This window comes from Triticum aestivum, chromosome 5B, assembly GCF_018294505.1.
Source record: "Triticum aestivum cultivar Chinese Spring chromosome 5B, IWGSC CS RefSeq v2.1, whole genome shotgun sequence".
In the NCBI taxonomy this organism is placed as follows: domain Eukaryota; kingdom Viridiplantae; phylum Streptophyta; class Magnoliopsida; order Poales; family Poaceae; genus Triticum; species Triticum aestivum.
This window is the reverse complement of record NC_057807.1, coordinates 71,950,873-71,958,939: the sequence shown is the minus strand read 5'-3', so window position 1 is coordinate 71,958,939 and position 8,067 is coordinate 71,950,873. Positions and strand designations below refer to the sequence as shown.

General features: G+C 49.1%; 1 pseudogene; it reads right to left on the bottom strand.

Annotated features, from left to right (window-relative positions):
• Nucleotides 1–1,244: 1,244 nt before the first annotated feature.
• The window catches only part of LOC123114652 (DNA topoisomerase 2-like), a 46,601-nt pseudogene continuing 39,778 nt past the window's right edge, over nucleotides 1,245–8,067 (bottom strand).

Genomic DNA, 8,067 nt, shown 5'->3' with positions numbered 1-8,067 from the left:
GGCCGGCCGGCGGCCTCGTCGGCGGCCTCAGCGGCGTTAGCCCAGCAACACCGCAGCCAGCGCGGGGGGCGGGGAGGAAGAGGGGGGTGGTGGGCGATGCATCCGAGGATGGGGCAGCCGCGAGGAGGAGCTCCGACTGCGGGGACGCCGGCGACAGCGGCGTGGGCGGCGAGTCGCCCTCCGAGGTGCGGGAGCAGCTGGCTTCTTCCATCGTCATTGTTCTTAATTTCACTCCTAGAACCGAATGGACGGTTCTCAACTAGGTCCCTTTATCAGGCGATTGTTCCTTCGCCGGGACCGATAGAACTCGCGGTTCTTTGGGAAATCAAACTCCCCTTGAAGATCCGCATATTTCTTTGGCAATGGGTCTGGGGCCACCTACCCTCGGGTACGGAGGTCTAGAAACGCAATGGACCTGGGACGGTCTAAGCCCCATTTGTTTGGTCCCGGAAGACTGCAACCACATCTTCTTCCGATGTCCGGCGGCACAATTCCTCTGGAGTTGTTTCCAGGAAGTGATTGGTGGTACTTTGTGCCACAACAACCTCCCGGACTTGTTTGGGGAGGTCCTTAGACTACCCGGTCCTAGGCATCCACCCATCTGGGTGGCGCTGGGTACCCTAGCTTGAACGTTATGGTGTTGTCGTAATAACCTTGTCATCAAACGTGTGATTCCATGCCGTGTGACTGATGCAATCTACAAAATGTGTGGCTTCTTACAGCTTTGGAGACCGCTTAGCAAGCGGCGTGACCGAGACGTCATCGACAACATCATTGCGGGTCTTCGTTCCTCGGCCTCGGCTTTTGCTCCACCGCCTCCTCCTCCCAAGCCGGATTAGTCTTTTTTTGTTTGTTTGGGGCTTGTCTTGCTGTGCCACGAGCACAACTTTATGACTTGATTGCACTATGTGCTGACTTGTTGGATGCTTGGGTCGTTGCTTTATAATATAAAGCAGGGGAAACCCTTTTTCATCATTAATTTCACTCCTCAAAATATTTACATGTTATTAGTATCACACAGACAACTCATGGGGAGAAGAAAAGAGCGCCACAGAGAACAAAAGAAGTACCAGGAGTGTTACTAGATGGATGATCTATGCTTTAAGGTGACCATCGAGTCAAATGTCGCAAGTAAATGGATTTGAGAAATATAAATGGTGATCCAGACGCACAATTCTCAAATGTCACAAGTAGATGGATTTGAGAATTAGCTAAAAGGATATAGCATAAACTAGACATTATCGTCAATCAATCGATGTAGATTGCTTAAGCCTTGCTGACCTTCTCGGTGCAACAGGCTGAGCAGAGCTGTTGGTGGGGGGAGGAGCCTCATCTTCTTCTGTTGATGTTGAATCACTCACAACTCTCTGCGAAACCGAGCCGCTCATCTTGTGGAAGGGGGAGTCCCTCATCTTTCGCACCTTCTTATCAGGAGATGGAACACTGGAGTTGCTCTGGGCAGGCGATCTCTTCCTGATGGTGTTGACGCTCAAAAGTGGCACGATTATAAAGAGTAGCTTGAAGCTATGTCAATATTAATTCAAACATATTACTGAAAGTCACCATGAGATGGCTCTCTTCGAGAAGATCAAGATGGATATGAAGATGGCCTAAAATAGAGCTCGGATGCAAAAGTTATGACAAGCTCAGAGATGCTCATGTTGACACCAGATTAAAGAATGGCCTGAAACCCAATTAAGATGACCGCAAATGGAAAAGGTTTTAACACGAAAGTTGTGCGTCTCGTCGAAGCGGTTGATTTTGATATAAGAAACGTCTCAATCGGAGTTCGTATGCAAAAGTTACAGCCGAAAACGCGTGGCTGCATCAGGGTGGCCGGACACTCCGGGAATGACCATCCGGGTTTTGGATTTCTCCGAGGATGGCCTGACACTCCGGGGATGTTTGTCCCGGTTTTGGATTTTTCTGCCGCAGACTTCGGAAAACAGCTGAAAACTCCCTCGAGATGGCCTCTGATCAAAAAACGTTCAACATGAAAGTTGTTCATCTCGTCGAAGCCGTCAAGATTGCTTTTGGGCTCGTTTCCATCCGTGGTCGGTTACTACCTCAAACGTGGCCCGCAAGGTTCATCCAGTTTAAACCGAACAATTTTGAAAAGTTTGGACAAAACCAATCCAAATTTGGCTAGGGTTTTGGACGTGAATCCAAGCCTTTCCTTGCACGGGAAGTCCAGCCGCCTCTTATATACCTAAGGGGTGACGGCCGATTAAACAACACACAATCGATCAAATCATATACCACTTTTATCTTTTATCTTTTCTCCTTAACCCTAGTTCTTCGTCTCCTCGTTCTTCGTCTGTTCTTCTTATTGCAGGGCGGCGAACCTAGAGGCCCTAGGGGCGATCAGGTCGACCTAGGGCAATCCATAGCCGCCACGCGTCCAAACGGGGTCCCTCCCAGGCGTGTGGGGTTTCGGGTCCTCAAAAGCACCTGCCGGATTGCCTGCGTACCGCGCTTCCGGCTGGGTCTCCTTCAACGTGAGTGGTGGTGCATCACCCTCGGTGTTGTAGGTACACTGTGACGTGTTCGTGTGCGAACACACTTTTTGGCGACTCCGCTAGGGTAGAAGCTTTGAACGGTCTCCGGCCCGTTCTTGCTACGAAGAGATCGTCATCTAGGGTTTGCAATCTACAAAGGTAATGTGAATACCCAATTCACATATGTAGATGCAAATAATGCATATGTTGTTGCTAGATCATCTAATGAGCATAATGTATCGGCTAGCCCTAGCTTTATCAAGCATGCATCTAATTATGTGCAAGGGCCGATGCAACAAAATATCCATGATTCTACTTCATATAATTTTAGCAACATGCAACATATGTATCCCAAGACTCATGCATCGGCAACCCCACAAATTTATATGCCGATGAATAACATGATGAGTTCCGTTAATCAAGTTGAGACACCCTATGTAGGAACTTCCAATGGTATGCAACAAAGTGTTTCAAGTTCTTATTCATCGGCAAATAACTTGCAGTACGTTAATCCAAACGTGCCGGTGGATAGGGGAATTGGCCATGTTACTACTAGTTATTTGGCCAATTACCCTCAAACATAATAGGCTACACCTAATGCTACTAATTTTTTTGGCACCATATGCTACTGTTGATGTCCATAATTCGGCTCCGCACCTTCATGGTCATGGCCGAATAAGTGAAACTCCTGCAAGAGCACAAATGCCTTCACCTACTACCGTGGCATATCATGTACCCCCTACACAATTACAGAATTTTGGCAACATCTCATTGGGGGGCAACCATATCCAGACTGGGTAATTAAGAACAAGCTTACATTCTCTTGGGATTTGTGCAACTCTATTCGCAAGGAACTAATAGAAGGCGGGAAGCCTCATGATTTTGCTGTTGTAAAAGCTAGAGTTGTGCAAATGATGCAGTCGCCCAGTGCTGTACCATCCAGTGTACCACCTAAACAATCGCAAAGTTTCGGCACCTCATTGCCGAAAGAGTCTCAAAGTATTGGGGGGCAATCTCATGATGAGTGAATGGAAATTGAGATGAAAAAGTTTAAAGCTTGCCAAGCTGAGATGTGGGCTAAAATTAGACGAAAGCGAGAAGCCTTGCAAATTCAAAAAGATAAAGTTGTTGATTCAGGTAACAAAGAAAATTCGATTATTAGAAAAGCCGAATCAAGTAGTATATATTCTGAGTTCATAAAATCCAAAGAGGCAAGCATTATTGAGAAAGGGCATGGAAAGCATAGCAAAACAACCATATTTGATTTTTCCGAAGTTAATGGAACCTACTTCCTACCCTATGAGTTCCCTGCCATAGAAATTGACAAGCCTCAACGACAAGAACAAGTAGCCGAACAAAGTTCGGCTGACATGGATCTTCAAAGAAATGATGCACGGAATCAAGAAAAAGATGATGAAAAGGTGTTGGGGAGCCATCCAAAGACGGAGCAAGATGTTCTTCAAGTAGCACCACCATCATATTCTCCCAACATATTTGAAGAGGTATGCATAGAGAGTAATTTACCTATTTTCAGATTTGGTCGCGACTTCATTATTGATGCATCTATAAGAAATATTCTCATAAGTAATTTTGAAAGACCAATGAAGAAGGGTAATTTTGTTGGAAATATGCTCTAGAGGCAATAATAAATTAGTTATTATTATTATTTCCTTGTTCATGATAATCGTTTAGTATCCATGCTATAATTGTATTGATAGGAAACTCAGATACATGTGTGGGTACATAGACAACACCATGTCCCTAGTAAGCCTCTAGTTGACTAGCTCATTGATCAATAGATGGTAACGGTTTCCTGACCATGGACATTGGATGTCGTTGATAACGGGATCACATCATTAGGAGAATGATGTGATGGACAAGACCCAATCCTACGCCTAGCACAAAGATCGTGTAGTTCGTATGCTAAAGCTTTTCCAATGTCAAGTATCATTTCCTTAGACCATGAGATTGTGCAACTCCCGGATACCGTACGAATGCTTTGGGTGTACCAAACGTCACAACGTAACTGGGTGGCTATAAAGGTGCACTACGGGTATCTCCGAAAGTGTCTGTTGGGTTGGCACGAATCAAGACTGGGATTTGTCACTCCGTGTGACGGAGAGGTATCTCTGGGCCCACTCGGTAGGAGATCATCATAATGTGCACAATGTGGCCAAGGAGTTGATCACGGGATGATGTGTTACGGAACGAGTAAAGAGACTTGCCGGTAACGAGATTGAACAAGGTATCGGGATACCGACGATCGAATCTCGGGCAAGTACTATACCGGTAGACAAAGGGAATTGAATACGGGATGGATTGAATACTCGACATTGTGGTTCTTCCGATGAGATCATCGTGGAACATGTGGGAGCCAACATGGGTATCCAGATCCGCTGTTGGTTATTAGCCGGAGAGTTGTCTCAGTCATGTCTGCATGGTTCCCGAACCCGTAGGGTCTACACACTTAAGGTTCGGTGACGCTAGGGTTGTACAAATATTAGTATGCGGTAACCCGAAAGTTGTTCGGAGTCCCGGATGAGATCCCGGATGTCACGAGGAGTTCCGGAGTGGTCCGGAGGTAAAGATTTTTATATAGGAAGTCCAGTTTCGGCCACCGGGAAAGTTTTGGGGGTCATCGGTATTGTACCGGGACCACTGGAAGGGTCCCGGGGGTCCACCGGGTGGGGCCACCTATCCTGGAGGGCCCCATGGGCTGAAGGGGCATGGGAACCAGCCCCTAGTGGGCTGGTGCCCCCCCCTTGGGCCTCCCATGCGCCTAGGGTTAGAAACCCTAAGGGGTGGGGGCGCCTCCACTTGGCTTGGAGGCCAAGCCACCCGTAGGGCAGCCGCCCCCCTCCCTAGTTGGGATCTACAAGGGGCTGGTGCCCCCCCCTTAGGCCCCTATATATAGTGGAGGGGAGGGAGGGCAGCCGCACTTGAGTCCCTGGTGCCTCCCTCCCTCCCGTGACACCTCTTCCTCCCCGCTTGCGCTTGGCGAAGCCCTGCCAGGATCCCGCTACTTCCACCACCACGCCGTCGTGCTGCCGGATAGCCATCAACCTCTCCTTCCCTTGCTGGATCAAGAAGGAGGAGATGTCTCTCCCAACCATATGTGTGTTGAACGCGGAGGTGTCGTCCGTTCGGCACTAGGATCATCGGTGATTTGGATCACGACGAGTACGGCTCCATCAACCCCGTTCACTTGAACGCTTCCGCTTAGCGATCTACAAGGGTATGTAGATGCACTCCTGAGGGAGTCCTGGACTAGGGGGTGTCCGGACAGCCGGACTATCATCGTCCGCCGGACTCCAAGACTACGAAGATACAAGATTGAAGACTCCGTCCCGTGTCCGGATGGGACTTTCCTTGGCGTGGAAGGCAAGCATGGCGATACGGATATGTAGATCTCCTACCATTGTAACCGACTCTGTGTAACCCTAGCCTTCTCCGGTGTCTATATAAACCGGAGGGCTTTAGTCCGTAGGACACAACATACATCACAAAAATCATACCATAGGCTAGCTTTAGGGTTTAGCCTCCTTGATCTCGTGGTAGATCCACTCTTGTACTACCCATATCATCAATATTAATCAAGCAGGACGTAGGGTTTTACCTCCATCAAGAGGGCCCGAACCTGGGTAAAACATCGTGTCCCTTGTCTCCTGTTACCATCCGCCTAGACGCACAGTTCGGGACCCCCTACCCGAGATCCGCCGGTTTTGACACCGACATTGGTGCTTTCATTGAGAGTTCCTCTGTGTCGTCGCCGATAGGAAGGATGCCTCCACCCGTCTTCAAAGACGGTATTTTCGCCAAAGGGGCCTTGGCCGCTGGCCAAACTATCCGGCTAGGCGGTTTTCTTATGACCGCCTGTCCGGCCTCTGCTTCGACAATGACTTCCCAAGTCGTCAAAAGCAATCTCCGCGTCAGCTCGGAATTCGCCGAGCGGCTGGATCCAATAGAGCTCTCGTCTATCAACGGGCTCTTGGATCGCATCGCCGCCCTGGGAGTCGCTACAGACTACAATCAGATTGGTCTTAAAACCGATCTGAGAGAGATTAACTCTCCCCAGGCCACCCACCACGTCGCAGTGGTAGAGGAACAATGCGGCGACTCTGTGCCTATATTGAAAACTAGTCACGTCCGGATTCCCGAACCCTCCATGCCGGATTTCCGCGGAGGGACGGACCTCGATCGAGTATTGAACTTAAAATCATGCGTCGTTCCGGACTCGCTGGATCGTGTCCAGCAATCCAAGCTTCCGAATTCGGAAACTCCTCGGCCTTTAAGCCCCAAGATGGGCAGGGATCCAGATTTTAGTCCACCCACCCGCCCAGACATATGCGATCTATCTCTAATACGGCAAGAGCCCGCTGAAACAGTACATCACTACTGGGCCAGATTCCTCCTGGTTATGGACAGGATAAAGGACTGCCGAGAGGAAAACACAATCTCAATCTTTTGCAATAATTGCACGGACAAGGGAATACTGAACGCCATCGGCCGTCGTAAAATTATACGCTTCACCGATCTGGCGTCCATAGTACGAAAGTAATGTGCGATGGAGAGTTTCCGGAAAACCGAAAACCAATTTTGGGATAATCCGGCCCCGAATACAACCCCAGTCCGCAACAAAAGGGTGCATCACACTAAGGCCCCAGATGCAAAAACCAAAAAGCAAAAACCCCATAAAGGGCACAGAACCGTACTGGATGGATGGCTCAACGGACCCTGTAAGCTTCATAGTACAGAGGGAGCCATCCCAACACATAGCCTTCGAGCATGTTGGATACTACGGTAGGTGGCCAAAAGTGGCGAGGAGCTTCTAGCCTCGGAAAACCACTCCAACAATACCGGTACGGTATCAACAGTCTTCGAGACCTTTGCATCAAACAATATGCGAAAACGAACAATCCGCGGCCTCGCTGAAGTCTACCAAGTAGCAACAGCAAATCCATGGAGCGACACAGCTATCACCTTCAACGCCAGCGACGAACCTAAATTCCGAACAGCCCGAGCACCAGCCGCACTGGTGCTTAGTCCCATAGTGGACGACTTTCGACTTACAAAGGTCCTCATGGATGGCGGCAGCGGACTAAACCTCATCTATGAGGAAACCCTTCAAAAAATGGAAATTGATTGGAGCCGTATTGAGCGAAGCAGCACAACCTTCAGAGGAATAATCCCTAGCCAGGAAGCACACTGCACCGGAAAAATCACACTCGATGTGGTGTTCGGCTCGCCGGACAATTACAGATCCGAAGAAGTCACGTTCCAAGTGGCCCCGTTCAACAACGGATATCACCCTATATTAGGACAAGAGGCATTCACAATCTTTCAAGCCGTACCCCATTACGGGTATATGAAGCTCAAAATGCCTGGGCCCGGCAGAATAATCACTCTCGCTGGTGATCCGGACATAGCACTCTGCGCCGAAAACAAGACAGCCGCACTAGCCCTGGAGGCACTATCCGAGGCCCTAGCGGCAGAAGAGCTCACCGTGCTGCGCTCTACGGTAAACAGGGACGATGTGATACTTGATAAAAGATCCAAGTCCACCTCCTTC